Raw genomic sequence first — 22,383 nt, forward strand, 5'->3', positions numbered from 1 at the left:
AATCAATAAAAATTGCATTTGTTTCCAAAACTTGCTTTCTTAAAAGGCAGGAATTCTGTAACCATAGAAACAATGTTCAGTATTAACTGCACCTAACTGTGGTAAATGACAACAGAACTGACAGACTGTAGAAAAGCTTCTTTTAAACCATGTTTACACTGAAATACACCAGACAGACACATCCAGGTCCCACATAATGGTTAAAACACTCCCTGTTTAGAAATTAAGTCAGGGTAAAGTCAGGCAAAGGTTTGCTCCTTTTAGAAGTGATTTTGTTGTCAGATGAAAGGTAAATAGCACAACAGAAGAGCAGTAAAACACAAACACAAGTGTTCAGTTAGGGACCAGAATGTCTGCATGAGTTGTGCTTTTGCTGCAGACAGTCTGAGGCATTAACGCTGTATCTGAGACAAAGTGACATAACAGATCAGACAAAGAAGTTGTTCAAATTCGCAACTGAATTCGCCCCTGTGAATTTCTAAGGGGAATTGCATTGAGGCCCACATGAAGTATATAGTTTGCTTGATATAACAAAGAATCATTAAGCTCCTATTAGGCCCAAAAATGTGCATTAAGCGTACATTTCTAGTCTGGAAGGATAAGATCTAGAGAGCACACGTTTATAACATTAGCTTTTAATAAGGGGCAGAAAAATGTAATTTCACTTCAAACGTCTTACAGTATCCTCATTTATACCTCCATACTGTTCTGTAGGTATCCTATCCAGACTGCCACAGGGAGGAAATTAATTGCATTGCTTTCTCATTGTTACCTCCTTCCGCAGAACAGCAGGATAACCCAGGGGAAACTTAATTCATCGTTTATGAAGCTTTTTCTTGCAGTCTTTGAACTTTTGACACTGCATCTCCACCACTTTGATATAGTCCTGAAATATGTGTACACACCTGCTTCTCTTTGGCAGCACCCAAAATGCAGTGAGCATCATAGAAGTTCAGAAACTTGGATTCTCAGTGATGGTTCTCAGAGGGAGCTCTTTCTTGCTCATGGAGCACCTGTTCTTCCCTTCATCCAGTTGAGTTTGGAGTCAATCCAGTTCCCTCTTAGTTGCAGGTGGATTCGCTTTTGCATTTTAAGCATTTTGTTCTGGAATTTTTGTCCAAAATACTTTCTCCATATATTGCTTGGGAACTCCAGAAATAGATTTTGTCTTCTGAGACCAAATTTCAAATAAGAGATGAACAGCAGAAAGACGTGGAAGTGGATTTTAAATTGTGCCTTTCAGACAACATGCATGGGGGAAAAGAAAAAAAGAAATAGCCTGAGAGACCCCGAAAATAACACAATCAGATCAAACAGGTGAGCAGTCGCCGCCGCCGGCAGTGGTCATATTGTTTTGTCTAATACAATAGAACGTTTCTATGTTTCCGTTGCACTTTTTCTAGGAATTTCAATACATTTCACTTCTCTGAATATGTCATCCTTCCATATGGTCGATATACATTCCCTAAGGAATGAGCTCTGTCTTATTCAAAGAAGGAAAAGACGGAAAAGAACAGAGCCGAGAAGCTGTGAGGCAGACAGTTTAATCCCCCGCTCCTCCAAAAAAAGGAGCGTTCAAAATCACAAACATCGGCTTTTCATCATGGCAACCAGCAACGATTCTCACGATTCTAATTTCTGCAAAAATGCGTATGTGTGGGTGATCCTCATTTATTCCAACCTGGCCACGTTGCCTGTAGCCAGACAGGAATTTAAACAGAGAAAGATGAGGTATTATTAACTTGACAATGGTAATCAAACCATGCAATGTTTACACACCTTATTCTCACACACACATAAAGCCGGTATCCACGACTCACATCTTATCTGTCTGTTTTTACACTCAAAAGCACATTGCTCCCCCAGTCTCTCTCTCTCTCTCTCTCTCTTTGGCTGTCTCCTGATCAACCTGTAAGTCTACGAACCCACTCATGTGCCTTTCTAGAGATATAAATATGTATAGAATTAAAATGGAGCTCCCACTGGAAAAATACACACATGCGCACAAATGCACCCCATACATTTCAACCTTGTTTCTAGACATTAGCATGCCAGTGATAAGGCAATGAGGCATAACATTCAGAGAGCCTGATCTATAATGTCTCGGTGACGCCTCTGCAACGTTTAGAGGAGCGTTCGCAAACCCCTCATACATATGCATGGCCTGATTACCACTCCTCCTTGTAGGTAAACATACAGTCAGAGACTGCAGATGCACATACATTCTCATAGGATCTTGTATACACATATACACAGCGGACAGTTGCATACAGAAAAAACTGACAAACAGTAGGCAACAAGATAGGAATTCATGCATACATACACATGTCTGCAAGTACATTTTTAAATGTTGCGGAAAAATCTGGTTCTCTGTAAAGACAAGAAGTTGCATAAATGCTGCATGAATGCTGCATGACTATCAGTGCGGTGAATCACAGTGATAAGTGTTGTTCTCTGAAGCATACATTCTTTCCTCAATGAATGAATGATTGAATAAATGAATAAACAAATCAATAATTAATGGTCCTGGAACAGGAAATATGTCTTGTAGACTTTTCAGTTAACACGTGTAAAAGGTGTGCTTGACAAGTCAACAGAGAATAGATGTAGCAGGCGTGAACTGTCATCAACTTCAAGCAATAACATCCAACTAGCAGGAACACTATGCTCCTCTGTCCTCCAGCCTCTAACCTTTATCAAGGTACAACATCACAGAGGATCTGTGAAAATGTGTCTTACATGAGACACAAAGACAAGACAAAGGAGTCTTCCAGAGAAGTTTGGAGAAAAGAAACTCCTCCTAGCTGGAAATCTTTCTATAGAGAGGTAGAGTCCCGCCCTTACCGATGGACCCCATGGGACCTTATTTTGGAAACAATATGAACGGTAGTAAATGGAGAGAGAGAAATATTTTTTTGAACTTGTTTGAATTGCGCCATGAATCACACATATGATGTTTGTCAATTTAAAACATCATTTTTCAAGTCAAGAAAGTCTCATATTTTTTAGGGATAATATGCATTTTATTAACATCTTAGTTTAATATCTGTCAAGTTTTATGAAGGATTAAAAAATAAGATTGCAGCTATAACTTTACATAGAAATAATCACCTTTAGGCCTGCATCACATTACTTTAGTAGAATGAAGCAAGAGATGGTTGTGCATCATGATTACTTGACTGGATTTCTCTGCGTAAGCATTTCTAATTTGGCAAAAACATCTCGCTTCCTTCCTGTCATCCTTGCATCTCTCCTCCCCGTGTCTGCAAGTGAGGGTGGTTGTGGGGATACAGACATTACTGCTTGTGTTTCATGCTCATCTGCACACACACACAGCTCTCTTTTTTCATTTTACAGTTCCACACAGCCGCAGACATATAAACAAAGACATAATCTTCGACACATACAACTGCACCTAACTGCCCAAATGCAAAAAACAAATAAAGCCGCCTTCTGTTTTCCATACACACAGAGAGTCTATACCCTCCATTCATATGCAGACAGAAACCTTCTCCATCATCCCACACTGTTATTTTCAAGTAAGTTTACAGGGCTCATAAACGGGTTTTATATAGTCAATATGGCTGACTGTGTCTGGTACACTGTGTCCTCTACTCACAGCTCCAGATTGTCAATATGACAGTAAAAATCTCTGTAAACACCCTCTCCTCATACCACTCTGAATCAAGTTTAACTGCCAAGTGCACTTTAGGCGTTTCCGTCCAAAGTGCTTCATATCAATACTGGAAATGGTAACAAGCCTTTATTATTTTTGGAATAATCCATGTTTGGTTTTAGGCATTTATGTTGGAATATTGTTTGTATACGTATTTCCATCACTAGCATCACATTTTACAAGGAACCTCCATGAATGCCCCTGCAAGAACCTTAGCTGTAATATATTTTCATTCAATACTATTTTCTGTTACAGATTAATACACATTTGGTGAGCTGGTGGGCATTTCTGGCAGCAGAATGGTTTATGTGGGATTGACTCAAAATGAACTACAGTGTGCATGTTTATGGTAATGAAGGGACATGTCACCCCGTGCAACAGGGTGTCTCATTGATGTGCTTTTAATAGTTTTTGGACAATGGAGCTCTATGGCACAGAGGAATGAGGCTTTAGCTACGCAGGCAATACTTGTTAGAAGGATCAATTCATTGTTGGTTTTGATCTTTTCATGGGATTTGCTGACTATAAGAAAAAAATATAGAGAATCGCCACCCTTATCCTTTAATTCTCTCTCTCTCTCTCTCTCTCTCTCTCTCTCTCTCTCTCTCTCTCTCTCTCTCTCTCTCTCTCTCTCTCTCTCTCTCTCTCTCTCTCTCTCTCTCTCTCTCTCTCTCTCTCTCTCTCTCTCTCTCTCTCTCTCTCTCTCTCTCTCTCTCTCTCTCTCTCTCTCTCTCTCTCTCTCTCTCTCTCTCTCTCTCTCTCTCTCTCTCTCTCTCTCTCTCTCTCTCTCTCTCTCTCTCTCTCTCTAACAACAGGGGAACTTTTAACTTATAATTGCCTCCGCTGCCCTGTCCAGACAGAGATTCAGAACAAGACCCACACAAACACACACACACACACACACACGTACACACGCACAAAGCTGCTCATGCTGGTCTTCGAGTGGTCCCCAAGGAGAATCCACTGTTAGTAGATAATTGGTTTCAAACCTTCACAATACCATTCCTCCCTCCCATCCCGTTCTCTACGGAAGTCTTGCCATCTTAGCCTCTCTCTTTATACATGTCTGACGCACTAATTGTATGCATTGTGTTTTACTTGGTGTGTAAACAGAGACGTATTTTAGCACAGTTTACTGCTGTATAGGTTATTTAAATTTACAACTTTGTTTAACGGTATTTACTAGGGGTAGGAAAAAAACACCCATGTATCGTGATTTTTTTTTACGATTTTTAAATAGATTTTTTAATGCCAATATTCGTCACCAAAACAAACTGCAGTGAACCAAAACGACAACGCAGAAAATGGCAGAGGGTTTGCATGGATATGACATGCACTCTCACATGTTAAATCCAAATTGGTAAACACTACCCATACAGTAAAGTATGGGAACACTTATGGTTTCAAACATTATCAGAAAAAGCAGTTATCATATTGCTGTAACAGCAAGCCACCACTCGCATCTCCGTGTGTCAAATCGGCTGCCTCTACAACTGTAAAACCCCTATATACTGACATTTATGTTAAATGCATTCAAACGGCCCCGATGGAGCTGACCATGGATGAATAAAGAGAACGGAGCTGACGGGAAAGCTAGTGACGCACTTGGCAAAGTTAGCAGAAGTAAACACGTGTGACTACGTCAATAAGGTGTTAACAAAGGGAACTGTATATACAAAATACATACATGGAAATAAGATTGATTGGATTATATTCACCAGAAGTATAAAACTGTATATGTCCCTTATAAATTAAAAAGAAAATACCACTAATTTGTGAAGGAAATATCTTTATTCTTTGATTTTTGGGTTGCTGAAAAAAAAAAAAAAAAAATACTGCCTGACAATGACTGATATATTTGACTTCAGGACATCTCTGATTATATACAGGCTGAAAATCAAACATTTTTAAAGTATTAATTTAGATATTTTTCAAAATAAAAGTCCCTACAAGGGAATGATTCAACTTTTTCCCCATGGTCTAGTGTTAAAAAAGTTAACAAAATTCACAATAAATCATAACATCGAATCGCAATACTTGTAGAATCGGCACCCGAGTATCGTGATAGTATCGAATCGGAAGATAGGCGTATCTTCCCAGCCTTAGTATTTACCTGCTTTGTCATTGGTGCTCATTTAACATTCATGCTAATAAAGGAGAGTGACTCAGTCTATCTGTTCTGCACCTGTAGCTCTGCCCCATTTTCTGCACTGTTTTAACAGTATGGAGGAGAGAAAGAGAGAATCAGCAGACCTACAGTTAATACAAAGTTTACCTTTTATCAACTTGACTGGGTAGTGACTTCAAACACACACATACACACACACACACACACATTAAAAAAAAGCGTTGTGTTCTCGTGACACAACAATACCCATGCTAACACGTACTCAGGTGCATTTATGCATGGTGAACAATATCCAAGCACACACACACACACAACAAGGAGTTACTCAGCGGTATCATCAATTTCGCAGTCACCCGCTACAGCAGGCAAAAATGTCTAGCTCGCAACTCTAAATATGGCATCCAGTTTCCAACATCCCATATGGGTCAGTTACCATGACAACCACTGCATGCCTGTCCAAGCAGCCTAATATTTACTCAGCAGATGCATGTTTGCTGTCTGCCTCTGCGGTAGGTAATGATACTGGCCCACCTGGTGTTTTCTATATAACAGACTCAATCTATAATACATGAAGTAAGTACACACAGAATTCAGGGCATGCGGCTGGTTCGACTGATTTTAAATCTCAACTTGTTTTTCTTTTTCCATCATCTTTTCTTACTCTGGCATAGAGGCAAATATAAAATGAAGACAAAGTATAACTATCAATTATCCCAAGTGAGCCAGTTTCTACGCAACCACTTCATAATACACTCAAATAAAAGTCTGTGGACATACATGCATAAAGCTAAACTGGAATTATGGCTGGGTAAAGTAGCTCTCTATATTATTTACCTCACTTTCCCCTAATATATGCTAATAAATCTAATTTCTGTGTGTTCTCTTTAAAAGACAATCTGCGTCTCCGTGGTCAAATCGGCCGACGCTACAACTGCAGCACTCCCATATACTGACATTTATGATAAATACAGTCAAACGGAGCTGACCAAGGATGTATAAAGAGAACGGAGCAGACGGCAAACCTAGCGACGGACTTTGAGAAGTTAGCGAAAGTAAACACGTGTGACTATGTCCGGTTTTTCAAAATAAGGTGTCAACAAAGGGAACTGTATATACAAATATATAGAAATACGATTGATTGGATTGTATTCACCAGAAGCAAAAAAATATTACATGTCCCTTATAATGCCTGACAATGACTGATATATTTGACTTCAGGACATCTCTGACTGCATACATGCTGAAAATCAAACATTTTAATGTATTAATTTAGATATTTTTCAAATTAAAAGTCCCTAGAAGTGTATGATTCAACTTTTTCCCATGGTGTAGTATTAAAATAGTTACCACAATTTGCAATAAATCATACTATTGAATAGTAATACTTAAAAATCACAATACATATCAAATCGGCACACAAGTATTGTGATAGTATCGAATCGGGAGATAGGTGTATCGTCCCAGCCCTATATTATACATCAGTCTAGTGTTGTGGTAATGCAATCAATGGGAGAAATCCAATGCTGAACTATAAATCAAAATCTATACCGTGGGTATGTACAGCAGACGTCCGTCGAGTCTACCATAAATCCAGCTATACGATGGCCAGTGCCACAAAAATAAGATCCAAGTTGTAATAAACTGGAACTATTCTAGTTTATTTACAGTAAGAGCACTAAACGTACGCAGAGAAAACAACAAATACGTTTTCATCACATCAGTGAGTCAGTGCATAATTAGAAAGTTACCATCTGCTTTTATCCAGTGAAACAGAGGAGGAAGTCGCTGAGGAAAAAAGCAAGGACACACAGAGAGTAGTAGGACGAAGGGGACGAAGGGGACGAAGGGGACGGTGTGAACACCGTTCCAGGAAGGTGGGATGATAAAACTGCCTCCTTTTACAAGCACTAGATGGTACTATAAAATCTTACCTTGCAGGGTTTTTCCTGCATATAGAATAACGAGGCCTCCAGCTCTCGACAAAACTCTGATGGGTGTCTTCATAATAGACACTATTTTCTAACAAGCGTTGCACTTGGTAGATTTCTGTCATTTGGAACTGCGATTGCGGCATTACGCCATTGTGTTGGCGCTTTATCGTAATCAGCACAGTGCACCAGGAAAGGCGCTGCCAAAACTGCCAAAGAGGAAGAAAGGAGCCTTCTGTTTTTGGCTGGACCGCAGCTAAGTGGGCGCGACAGTGTTTCCGCTGGTAACGTCTTTGCCACCACAGCAAAAAAAACATTAAAGAAAACAACTTTTCCCTGCGGTTAGATGTAATAATATAGTTTTATATTGCCAGCTGGCATTTATATATGCCGTTGCAAGCGGCAGTTGGCGTTTGTGAAAGCCGCTCCATGCACTATGCCGTGAACTACAACGCCAGTGTGCGTCTGTTTCCACCAGTGAATTGTAAAGAAATACATTTTTTTCCCCATTTTATTGAATACAAAAGTTCAAACATGATGTTAGTTCATTACAATGGCCTACATCTGAGAACATGAATGCTACTGATAAAAACAAAGAATTTAAATTATGAAGCAAAATCAACAAATGTTTGCTTAAGCCAGTTGAAGGCATGCTGCCACATGCCTGTGTGTGCACTGTGCACATGATCAGGATGGAACCACCTACGCCTCCATTTGAGCCAGGAAAAAACCCTGCCTAGCCCTTAACACACACACACACACACACACACACACACACACACACACACACACACACACACACACACACACACACACACACACACACACACACACACACACACACACACACACACACACACAAGCAGGCTGGTCCATAACACCCCTCACCCATCCCAATGTGTGTTGGCCTATTGGATCTGGAGCATGAACCAACTGAGGCGAAGCAACACACAGTCTCTCTGTCCCTCACATCCAGCTCACCCTCTCATTAGGGACAGCTCACCATGTTGGGCATTGTCTGTTTAGCCAACTGCTGCACACACACACATGCAATACAGATATACTCACATTTATACTTTACCGATCAAATGCTTGTATTGGAGCACAAAAGCAGAGTATAATACACAGGCAGGAAATACGCAGAAAAAAATGAACATTTTACATTCAGTGATGGCGAGTGTCAAGATGAGTCAATAGATACCTGAACACAAATGTTCTGTAACATCAATGACACATTCTCAGAGAAGCTCTCTTTACATTGTTCAGCAACATTGCAGCGGGAGATAATGAATAATCCGAGTCATCTGTTGACATTTCTATAGGCTGACTGAGAGTGAGTTTGAAATCGATTGAATGGCAGCAGTTTGTTTCTGTTGAACACTCTGTTGTTAGATGCACAGATCCACAACAGTTGCTGTTTAACTAACATCCAGCCATTTGTAAGATCTGTGACAAAGACAACATTGACAAGCATCTTTTGTTTACTCCACTAATTTTGTAATTATATGAACAGTAGGGCTGGGACGATACACCTAACTCCTGATTCGATACTATCACGATACTTTAGTACCGATTCGATATGTATTGCGATTTTTAAAAATTGTGATTCGATATTATGATTTATTACAATTTTTGTTAACTTTTTTAACACTAGACCATGGGAAAAAGTTGAATCATACACTCCTAGGGACTATTAATTTGAAAAATATCTAAATGAATACATTAAAATGTTTGATTCTAAACATGTATGTAGTCAGAGATGTCCTGAAGTCAAATAAATCAGTCATTGTCAGGCATTATATATTATTTTTTTTCCAGTAACCCAAAAATCAAAGAATAGACATTTCCCTCATAAAGTAGTGGTATTTTATTTTTAATTTATAAGGGACATGTAATGTTTTATACTTCTGGTGAATACAATTCAATCAATCTTATTTCCATATATTTATTTTGTATATACAGTTCCCTTTGCTAACACCTTATTTTGAAAACCGGACGTAGTCACATGTGTGTACTTCCACATGACGCATTAAATCAAAGAACGTTTGCCGTGATTGACTGTGACCAAAACCATAGAAATAATCATGTTTTTCTCAGTCTGGGCACAAAAAGGATTGATGGTAAAAAACGTAGCATTTGAATGGAGAAGTTTGGATATGACTTGGTACTGGCTGGGTTATTTCGGTCGATACCTTAAAAGGTATAAGGTACTGAGTACTGATATTCAGCCCTGCTGTGGTCTAACTGTTGTTCATGGAAAATCATCTTTTCTATGATCACTATCATTGAATTTGTTGTGTTTCTTCCAATACTGTTTTTGCAGTTTCACAATTGCTTCAAGTAAAGAACAACTATTTTTTTAAGTGTGTTTAGCTCGCTGCATAGCCGAGCATCTACACACACAGTGAGGGCAGAAGAGAATACGTGATTATTTCTGGATCCTCATCTATTAAATGTCCACATTTACTAAATAAAGACAGAGGACATCACACATTAACAGACATTTTGTTCAATTACATGAACTAAAAGAGATGCACTGAACACAAGCCCTGTTCTGTACAAACTGATTCCAACATAAGAGACTGAAATTGACATAGATATTAAGACAACGTACAGAAACACAAACAAATTGCTATAGTTACAGTGAGCTGACTGTATTGGATTACTATAGCAACTGTCTCCATCAAAGGCCAAATATCATGGGAACCACAAGAGAGAAAACAGTATTGATGCAACAAACAGGAAACACAGTGATCTGCCTGGTTCAGTGGCACACAACCTACTTTTAACTGTGTGTGCATCTATTGGTTGGTTTATGTGCAAATTACGTGCAAATTATATCTGACAGAGAACCTTATAGGTGGATTTGAGGATGTGTTTTGCACGTCTGTGAGTAGCATTAATGTGTGTGTAGCTACAGTAGTTGTCAGTGTGATTGTGTGTATGTGTGTGTGCATTCACATATAGACGTTCAACCATGATTGGGATTTGCTTTGGTTGCAGGCGGGTGGGTGGAAAAGAAATGAAGATGGAGGTCAGAATTGATAGAAATAGAGAGACAGAAAGATAGATAGGCTATTGATAGATTGAGTGAGAGAGAGAGGGGAGGAGAGAGAGACTACGGTGGAAGATAAAGTCATTAAGAAGCGGCTATACCAAGAAGCACGGGGTCAATAGGTCAACACTTAGCGGCAAGTGTCAAGTAGTCAGCCATCACCACATACACCTTCACGGGTCATTTTTCTGTGTGTAGGTATGTGTGTGTTTGTGTGTGTTTCAATGTGTAAAAATGAAGCAATTTAGCTGCCATTTCTGCCCGTCCCTCTGCCGTATGTGTTAAAGGGCTATTGAGGATATTCAGCTTGTGGACACCCAGCAGTGGATAGAAATAAACACGTACTTAAAACACTTTGATGGTAGGAAAGGACAAGAAGGATGTAGAAAGAGATAGAGAATTATTTCATAATGGAGAAGGAGGAGGAGAGAATTGCAAACAAATAACTTGACATCGAAGAAAGGAAGATATGGAGACATAAATCACAGTCAGAGAGAGAGAGAGAGATGGAGAGAGAGATGGACAGAGAGAAAGGGGAGTGAGAAGAGCAAGAGATGGACTTCAGGAGAGAGAGAAAAAATCATTTGGATGCTTTTAGAGCCCACATTTTAAGTCCATCATATGACAATTATTGATTTCCCATTGACTCTAATGGACATGATGGGCCCTATATATTCATCTATAGCCATCAAACCATTAGCTACTGAGCCACACACACACACCAGCATTCAACCTTAACTCAGTAGGAAACAAAATAAAACATATTTTGTTGTTAAATGTCTGTTTGTATCCCTATCCGTGTGTAGTTCGTTCTCAGTGTGCACCAACAGGGAGGCTCAGAATAACTCGTGCTCTAAATAAATGCACAATCATGCAAGTGCCATGTGCATATTCAAAGACGAAGCAAACACTCACACAGGTACACCGGCACACCCCATATTCATCTTTCCCTATCACACACACTCACTCACACACACACAAACACATCCATTCTGCTCCTGTCGAGTGTAATAGAAGACATGGGGGAAAGACAACAGGATAATAGGATTATTATTCTCTTTTAATCTCCATGAGTCAGCACCACACAGTTTGTGTGTGTATGTGTGTCCTCATTTAACTAGTGTCTGTTTCTGGGCACAAATGCCTGTTTATTTACTGATTATATTCTGTTTTTCACTTTGAAAGAATATTAAAATTAGGGCTGTCAATCAATTCAAATATTTAATCGCGATTAATCGCATGATGGTCCATAGTTAATCGCGATTAATCGTAAATTAATCAAGATTTTATCTGTTCAAAATGCACCTTAAAAGGGAGATTTGTCAAGTATTTAATACTGTTATCAACATGGGAGAGGGCAATATGCTGCTTTATGCAAATCTATGTATATATTTATTATTGGAAATCAATTAACAACACAAAACAAAGACAAATATTGTCCAGAAACCCTCACAGGTACTGCATTTAGCATTGAAAATGTGCTCAAATCATAACATGGCAAACTGCAGCCCAACAGGCAACAACAGCTGTCAGTGTGTCAGTGTGCTGACTTGACTATGACTTGCCCCAAACTGCATGTGATTATCATAAAGTGAACATGTCTGTAAAGGGGAGACTCGTGGGTACCCATAGAACCCATTTTCATTCACATATCTTGAGGTCAGAGGTCAAGGGACCCCTTTGAAAATGGCCATGCCAGTTTTTCCACACCAAATGTTAGCATAGGTTTGGAGCGTTATTTAACCTCCTTGGCAACAAGCTAGTATGACATGTCGGTAAGAATGGATTCATTAGGTTTTTTTAACCATGCCAGCTTTTCCATGTCAATATTTAGCGTAAGTTTGGAGCATTATTTAGCCTCCTTTGCAACAAGGTCGTATGACATGGTTGGTATCAATGGATTCCTTGATGATACCAGTATCTTAACTCCAGCTTTAAAACTGAAGCTATTACAACCTAAAAATCGCAAGTTGCATTAATGCATTATAAAAATTAGTAGCGTTAAAACAAATTTGCATTAATAAAAACATTAAACAGAGAATAAACAAACAAGAGTGAGTATTATCATCTTTAAACAACAGACGTTTGTCACCATGAGAAGTTGAAACACTGCAATGAGTGATTATTGTCATGGGATTATCCATATTTTTGGGTGTACTACGCTTCTAACAGAAAACATAGTTACAGTATATATCGTAAATGTTCTCTTGTTGCTAAAAGACTGCTGTTCTTCACATCTTCCCCAAGTAATTAGTGGCTATATTGATGAACCTGATGTTTCAAATTAAGCCTGTACTTGAGGCATTATTAGTAACCATAAAAACAGTTGGCTTCCGCTGTGTTGTCATAAATCCGTGCCACTTAATTTCCAGAAAAGCCAGATCTTCTTCAGCTAAGGGACTATTGAAATCTTAATAAATTGGTACCATTTTAGTTGAAGAAATAATAGGTGCAGCTTGGCCAAGGGAACACTTAAGTCTGAACAGATTTGTCTCATTTTAGCGTGAGGAAACTCTAGCCAGGGGACTATTGAAGTCCTAATGAGTTGCACTATTTTATCTTGAGGAGACCCAAAGACTGATTTGACAAAGGGACTGTCGAACACCTTACAAATTAGTACTATTCTGAGACCCAGGTTTACTTTAGCCAAGGAACTATTGACTTCCTAATTAATTAGTTTCACTTTACTTCGAGAAAAGCCACAACACCTTTTGCCGAGGGACTTTTGCACAAGGTCAAAAGAAGTTACTGATACTTAAAAGTGAGATACAACTTGTGCTGGTGGAATATGATATGTATGAGTCAGCATGCCAGAGTTGGCGTTAGAATGAGTCACAATGGATAATACTTTTATTAATAGAGCTAGTGTAGGAGGCGGTTGGTCACATGTATATGCACACACATGCATATAATACAGCAGTGCAAAAACAATTCAAACATATTTGATTGCCATATCATGCTCAGTATTGTTAGTAATTTTGTATATTTTACATAATTGGGCACTTGAATGCTCCAAACTGCATACAGAACAGCACTGGGATAACACTGCAGTGGCTATGATTACCTATTTGCACAGTGGAGGAGAACAGACGTGAACAAATTAAATTACAACAAGAATGCAACAGTGCTAGATGCCTGAGGTGAAGTAAGCGTCACAAACACTCTATGGTGCTTCTGCGCCTTGCTCAAGGACACATTGACTTTTAACCAGGACATACTGTGCTTCACACTAATGTGCTATCTTCAGGGTTGGAAAAAAAAAAACACGGCTATGGGATCTCTCCAGCAATGATGAATAGAGCAGAAGGTAAGAAGCCAAGGGTTGTTCATGACATTAGCCTGGAGAGGACATAGAGAGGACATGTGCTATACACCTTGTGGAACCAGCCTTTTTTTTGTACCCCTGTTGTAAAGGTCTGTGGACGAGTGAAATCTCATATGTGATGTAGGGCTGTCAAATTTGGCCAAAACTGAGGTTAAGATATTCGCTCTAAACTATTCAAATATCAATTTTTGCACATTATGTCAATGTCCATGACACCGTGTTTTAATTGCCCGTGAGCAACGCAGTTTTGAGCTGAACTTTTGTCAGACGCCCTGTTTCTATTCATCACTGTCGCTCGCTTTTGAAAGCCCGCAATGGACGAGGAACGGCTGATTCGTGAAGTTGAAATGATTAATTCAAATATCTGTTTTTTTTACTATTCAAATATATATTCGAATTCAGAATAATCATTGACAGCTCTACTGTGATGCGGGGCTGTGTGCAGTTTAAATTATTCAATAATAGTGCCACAACAACACCTAAATTGCAATACTTTAGGAGATACAAACATGTTTTTCTACTAAAAGCTTTCTTTGTTTGACAGAAAAAGCAAAATGTCTCCAATGTTAAATGTTGTCTGAACATAAAAAGCCTTATAAGACCAAAAAAACAGTCTAAAATTTAAAGGAATGCCACAATTTAGTATTGCACTGCCATAAAGTTGAGGTAGACAGATTAAAGATTACATAGGATGGTCAACATTGAAGCAGCAGAAGCCAAGATGACTTTAATTAAGCGTGGCAAGCGTCTTTTTTCAATTGTTCCCAGTAAGGAAAGAGCGACTGCCTAGAGAAAAAGCGCTGCATCCAGCGTCCTTTTTCTGAGCACCCCGCCGTTTATGTGTGGCCGCTCCAAGCGCTTCTAGTTTCAGGTAAACTTCTGCTTGGTAGTCATGGTGAAAAAACAATGTCAAACAAATAGATAGTAGCCAAAATATATAATAATAAAAAACAAAAGGGTGATGCTACGCAATCCCTAAGACTGTCCCCTACCTCCCTGTAAACACGTCATTCAAACTCCACACCTGCACTTTATAACGTATAAAGTCTCAAACCCAACATGACATCATCAGGGTTATTTCTTCAAACTTTGGAAAGCTGCCTCCAGAAACACAGAAGATATTACTGTTTTCAGAGGCTGAGTAATATTCCTTGTGGCTGAACTTTATGTGTCTAATCATGGCCCTTTAAATCTGACCCATCAAAGAGCAGGCTAAGTAAACAGGATTATGAATCTGACCAGTCATGCGATACCAGCTTTTTATTTGAGCATTTTTGATAGTCATCGCTACGGGCACATTTCAGTTGACGCCACAAAAAGTAGTGAGATTGAACACCCGGCCCTGCTATGGATTTTTCCCATTTTATGGTTATGAGAACTCACAAGGAAACACACCAACACATACGCACACACTAGATTGTCATCTGTTCCTTTCCTTCAGCAAATGAACAAATGTAGGACACAGTCAGCAGCACATCAGTTTTGCCCGTCTCTCTATCTATTATTTGGGTATATTATCTATTATTCAGACCCTTTTCTCGGTTTCATTCCTCTATCTCTCCTCCTCTCTCGATCTCAAGCTATAACCCATCTCATTCCTCCCTCTTCATTTCTCTCTCTTTCTCTCTCACACACACATTCCCTATCTCTTCGTCTTTTTTTTCTGTCGCTCTCTCCCATTCTCTCTCTAGTGTGCTCTCCGTTATCTTCTGTAAAGTAGATAAACATCGGTTTCCAGCAGCGGGAGGAGAGGGAGAATAATACACACAACATGTTCATGAGAGGTGGAGGGTAGCTGCCGAAGTCAAGGTCGAACTGTGCATGTCGTCTCTGTGTGTGTGTGTGTGTGTGTGTGTGTGTGTGTGTACGTGGTGATTTACAACCCCATCTCCCCTGTCTTTATCTGTATCCTTATCCAAACCTTGGCACCATTTCCTCAGAGAGTAGACACAATATAAAGTGTCCACACACTCACACACACACACACTTGTCTGAGGCAGTGGTAGATCATGAGCAGGTGAATACAGGATGATGCAGAGTAGACCATCTTACATGAATCCTCTCTATTTTCCTAGCTTTTCCCTTTCATTTGTCTTTCTTTTTCCATTCCTGTCTTCCATCTCATCCCTTTCCTCCTCCTCTTCTTCTTCTTATTCTTCTCCTGTCCTTTACTCTGCTCTTCTACTCCCTCCCCATTTCCACTCCTCTAACCTCCTTTCCTTTTCTTGTTTAACCTCATTTATTATCTTCTCTGTTGATTGATCCCTTCCTTCTCATGGTTCCTCTATTTGTTCTTACTCGTCACTGACTAATATCTCCCTTTTACTTATTTATGAATTTTCCAAGATAGGTAATGCATACTTTTATGTATTTTTGTATGTGTTAGGAGAGCTGGATATGTTATACTAAAATGTACATCAACTGACTGAAATGCAACTTGGCGCATAGTGTAACCCCCATTTTTTTCTTCCTGGTTGGCCTCATTGACTTATTTTTTTCTTTTCTACAAAATACAGAAGATGTGTTGTGTGGTTGTGGCTGCTTTCGGATAAGCTGAAAAGTAGAGATGAGTAAATGTAGATAAAATTATGTAATGAATTTAACCATTATTGCTACTGTTGAATAATATCCCTTAAAAATACAAATACAATCACAGACACAACCTAAATACCAATAGCCCTTTGAAACACAAGCAACTTTTTGATGCAATATAACCATAAAAAGTCTGCATTCACTCACAACTATAGCTTTGTGGAAAAAGTAAGATGTGGTTGCCATTAACCACAGATTAAAAACACAAATAGTGGAGACCATCCACAAAGCCTATATGAAATTCATGCTGTTGACCACCAAGAAAACACAACTAAATATGAAATGTGTAGATTGCTGCATTGTATATATACTGTAGGCAAAGCTTTACTGATGAGCACCTGTATGCTCAATATAACTAATCAGTCTAATTAGCTGCAGCTGTTACAGACAAGGAGAGCTGCTCTATCCTCACAGATGAATCACTCACAATACATCTGGTGTCGCCTTTCTCTGATAAATCATGACAATTTACAAAATGCTATATTTTTACATCATAATCCATCAGCATGCCAACTCTATCACACCTGAATTAGCTACCTGGCACCAGAAAGTCACACACTTTAAACCACACACAGACAGCTGGCATGTTAGTTTACCAATTAGCTAAGAACCATCCAGCAGCCCCACAAAGCGTTGCATTGCTCATTAAACCAGCATTACATATTAGCTAGCATAGGATAACACTGGGAGCAGTCTTACCTTGGGACAAGGTGTTTGTGCGTCGCTTTCTGCGCAGAAGAATCCATGCAAATAGTAGTTAGCTACTTCTTTAGACTGCACATTAACTAGATAACTGAGCTAGCTGGTTGCACAGGTGCTTCTTTGGATGTGGCTGCTGACGTCAGCTAAAAAGCATTAATATCAGCTCCAGAGTTGCAGAGTATCTTTACTCTTACTGCCTCGTAGTTGTCCCCAAAGTCTCTTTCCACCGTCGTCCTCATTATCGTTTATTCATTTCCTTCTGTTTTACAACGCATGTGTCCATTCTGCAGCAGCATGTTTCCACCAACTGAGGCTGTTTTCGAAACCGCATACTGCATACTACTGAGCAGCGCATCCTCAGTAGTACGCAGTATGGAACGTAAATCGGTTTATTTTGTAGTACGCGAGGCCGAGTTTCGCGGGCTTCCGGTTTTGGAAAGCTTAAAAAAAACTTAAAAGTTACGGCTTTGCTATGGGTAAAGTTAACGTTAGTAGGACAGATTACGTTCGTTACAGATAGACAGTAGCACTTATGAATTGCTGTCCTTACATTAAATTAGAAAAATAATATGCTATTTTTACATTTATATTCCTCCCTGTCCACCGCTGGCACCGGGATGTTGACGTCCGTCATTTCCGCCATTACAAAAATTTCCAAAAAGTGACCGTCGCAGCGCATTGCATTGTGGGATACAGTAGGCGAGGTAGACTGGTCTGATGCATACTGGAGAATTTTTCCAAATCAGTACGTCATCCGGGTATTTTTGGCATACTGGAGATTTTGCTTTTGTTCGCATACTGCATACTACATACTACATTTTGGCCAAATCAGTACGTACTACTAGTATAGTATGCGGTTTCGAAAACAGCCTGAGTTTCTGCTGTCTCACTGCAAAGGATGTTAATTGCTGAAATCTTAATGGTCACTGGCTCTGTGCTGCGTTTGAGTGCAGTAGTTTTTGTTTGTTTGTTTGTTTGTTTTATAATGCGTTCTTTATTTAACTCATGCTCATTAACAAAACCAGACAAAAAGAAGACAAAACAAAAATAATTACATAAACATGTCATAATGCCAAAGTTTATGTCATATACACCAGCGGTCCCCAACCCCCGGGCCGCGGACCGGTACCGGTCCGTGGGTCATTTGGTACCGGGCCGCACAGAAAGAATAAATAACTTACATTATTTCCGTTTTATTTATTATCTGAATCTGAATGATGTTTTATTTTGAAAAATGACCGGATTCTCTCCGTTACATCGTAGTGATACGTTAACGCTAAAATTTAACCCACAAGCTAGCAAAATGAGTAAAAAACAGACGTCTTTGGAGAGTTTCTTTGGGAAGGGGAAAAGCACCACAACAGCACTGAAAACCCTGTTGCCATTTCCGACATCCTATCTGTGTGAAGCGGGGTTTTCTGCAGTGACAGCAACCAAAACTAAATTACGGAGTAGACTGGACATAAGCAACACACTTCGGGTGTCACTGTCTCCTATTACCCCTAGATGGGACCGTCTCGTTGCAGAGAAACAAGCTCAGGGCTCACATTGATTTAGCGTTATGGTGAGTTAATTTTTTCATGCACTTTATATTCGTTTTTGTGGTGTATCTGTATCTTATTTTTGTAGGCATGTTTAAACGTTACCATAGCGACCAGAGAGCGTTAGGGGGCAGAGAGGATGATACTCATGTTATGTTGTTGGCGCGATGTTAAGAGGACGCTGCTAATAAAGTTGCATATGAGTACACAGTGCATTCACGTTTATTATTATATTTACAATATACCACTGTTTTTATGCCGGTCGTATCATTTTATTTTGTTGTATTTATCCGCCACACCTTGAAGGCCTGTCCGTGAAAATATTGTCTGACGTTAAACCGGTCCTTGGCGCTAAAAAGGTTGGGGACCGCTGATATACACCATATTATGATCATTTAATAATCTAAAAGTCTTAAAGGGACTGTTTGTAAGATTCAGAAATGCTTGTTAACAGCGACACCTGTGGCCGCTAAGTCAACGAAAGTCAGCGTCAGGCTCGCGCTTGCTCGCTCTACATAGACATGAATGAGCATCGCTCAAAACAGTGAGGCGACACACGTCAGCTAAAACCACAATATCACTGTATATTTCAGCTGCTTGGCAGTAATGTTAGCTGACCAGACGAAGGTCTCTCCATGAATCAGTGCTGATCCTAGTGTTGGCTTTTCCTGCTTCAGCCTCTGGTGTCTCCCTCTCCGGCCCTGGAGACAAAAGCTACAGTCTCCCCCGCGTCCTCCGACCGCGGCCAACACTGTTTTGCAAGACGGGCTTCACTAGATATAACTTTGCGGTTTTGGTGCTTCCGTGTAGTTTGTGTTGGAGTCTTGTCTGAACAGCATAGCCACACATGCGAGCGCGTATGGGACACCGACCCAGGTGATTTATACGTGTAAGAAGTTACAAACAGTCCCTTTAATGGCTTTTTTTGTTTTTTAATATTGGTTATGATGGTGCTATACTGTTTGAGTTCATTAATAAAGTGCAGGAAAGTTTGCTTGGTTCCTGACCATTTTGTCTTACAATAAATTGTATTATATAGCTACAGCATGTTATTTCCAATCTTATCTTGACTAAAATATAGCATTACATCAAACATATTTATTTCAACACTCATCTTAAGTTTATTTTGCAGAAAGTTGGCTACATCCATCCAGAACATTTTTGTAAGTATACGGTGGAAAAAATAGATGGGAAATACTCTCTTTTTCCACAGAAACCACACTTGTAATCAATATCCAGCTGGAATCTTTCTAACACACGTTTTACCAGGTAAATTTTATGTAATACCTTGAAAGACACATCCTTAAGTTTGTTATTGATTCAGTATTTATCACAATGTTTCCAAGCTTTCTCCTGCTGTATATCCTCAAATAAGGAAGACCAAAATCTATCTAGATGAAGGGACAGAAACATAACTGAGTGTGCTCCTAATGTTTTTGTGAGCACTTCTCTTTCACTATATTAATACCTCCAATATAAATATTTCCCAGTTATTCTCAGACTGGTATTGCTTTGTGTCTTGTGTAGAGATGTGTGTACAGTAGTGCAGCAGCGGCACTGGCCCGGGTACTGAAATGGGGGGAGATGGAGACAGACCGAAAAACATGTCAACCTGCCGCGCCATGCTGCTCCTCCAAGCTTCCAATACCTTCGAATATTTCTCACCGAAGCTTCGTCCAAAAAACAGTATTCGGGACAGTCCTAGTATATATATATATATATATATATATATATATAAATATATATAACTTTTATAATTAAAATGCACTGCACATGCAAAGCAAAGTATGATAGTAAGAGGGTAGGGTTAGTGATTCTCCAGTACTTTTCCCCTCATACACTTTCCTCCTAGCCTACTCCCTTCCTCCTTTCTCTCTTTTCTTCCCACCGTTCCTCCCCTACTTCTTGCCTCATCTTTCTGATTTCTTGTCTCTTCCCTTAGTGTCCTTAACCTCAGTACTCATCCTTGAGTAATGATAAACATCATCTTCCGTAGATGCACTACATTATGGTCATTTTGAGCTTCATACAGTAGCAGTTAGTGTAAGTAGGCTATTGCACATGTGGCATCAATGGAAGCAAGGACATACCTAAGGATACGCAAAGGATAAACAGAAACTAATGATATAGCTATACTCACATAAAGGTCCTGTTTATCACGTACATGGGAATGTTATTATTATATCCTTACCATTGTTTAATGTCAATATAATATTGCTAGTAAATTGCTATATGGTTAAGAGTCTTCAGATGAAATCACTGCAAAATGAATACTGTACAAGGTTGGACTTTAAATGCTTAATTACAATCATTGTTTGTATTTCCAACCAGACAATTATACTACATTTACAAGGTTATAATGTAAGTGTGTTTGTAGAGAAAGATAAAGTGTATGCAAAAGCTTTATTTTTCGATGCAGTTGCCGAACCATATCTCTCAATTGCTTGACATTTATTCAGACCATGGATTTTTTCAATAAATGTCACTCATAAAGAGTAAATCCCTTCAAGTGTTTCATCTTACAGGTACTTTACTAGACAAATATACTGTACTTATGACAGCAGCTCTTCAAACTCTTAATATTCAGACAAATGTATCTATAAATGTCACTCGACTAAGAACAAAGTGTAGTGTTTTCACCCATTTGCCCTTCTGGCTCCGCTCATTACTTCTTACCCACCAGGTTGCTCAGTGAAAGTGCTCTATATTCAGTTTAATAGGAAAATCAGTGTTACGACATCACAATAGGTGAAAACAAGTAAGACACTATCTACTGTATCTCTCTTTTGCAGGTTATTCATTGTAGAGTTGATGACCCAAATCTAAATCCCCATAGCTCAAAGGCATTGCGATGTCTTTGTGTGAAATGAAAACGGTAATGAGTGTGCGTAACCTGTGTTTTTGTGTACATGTGTATGTGACAAACCAGTATGTGTACTTGTATACATGAATTTGTCAGTGTGACAAGCCTCTCCACAATACTGTGTGTGTGCAAGCATCCGTGCCTGGTTGTTTTTGTTCATGCTGTGTGTGTGTGTGTGTGTGTGTGTGTGTGCAGAAACCATGCTGCATGTTTTTTGCACTTTCTTATGCAACTGTGTGACCACACAGACACACACATACACACACACACACACACACACACACACACAGTATCGGGGAGCTACTTATTCAGTGATAAAAGGCGAGCCAGAGGGAACCCAGTAATTGAACTCCAGTGAGCGAAGCTTGGAAGCACCGTGCCGTATCCAGGGTAATAAGAAAAAAGTTATTATTCACCTCAAAGACACACACACACACACACACACACACACACACATACATATACACACCAACAGCAGAGCACATACACGCATACAAAAAGGACACACTTAAGAACAACAACATAGCATTCACACAACAAAACTCACAGGCCTGCATTTCGTAGGTTTATACT

The 22,383-nt window shown here is 39.4% G+C and overlaps 1 protein-coding gene across 2 annotated transcripts in view; it reads right to left on the reverse strand.

The window, feature by feature from the left end:
- The window catches only part of LOC119486018 (zeta-sarcoglycan), a 396,811-nt gene that overhangs the window by 280,775 nt on the left and 93,653 nt on the right, over window positions 1-22,383 (reverse strand). Inside the window, exon 1 of one of the 2 annotated variants that reach the window (XM_037765911.1) lies at window positions 17,404-17,712. The exons of the other annotated variant lie outside the window; for it this stretch is intronic. The gene's annotated coding sequence lies outside the window, so the exon portion shown is untranslated. Of the gene's footprint in view, window positions 1-17,403; window positions 17,713-22,383 lie in introns of those variants that run through there. 2 annotated transcript variants of the gene reach the window in all.

The sequence above is a fragment of the Sebastes umbrosus genome, chromosome 3, assembly GCF_015220745.1.
Source record: "Sebastes umbrosus isolate fSebUmb1 chromosome 3, fSebUmb1.pri, whole genome shotgun sequence".
NCBI classification, from domain to species: Eukaryota; Metazoa; Chordata; class Actinopteri; order Perciformes; family Sebastidae; genus Sebastes; species Sebastes umbrosus.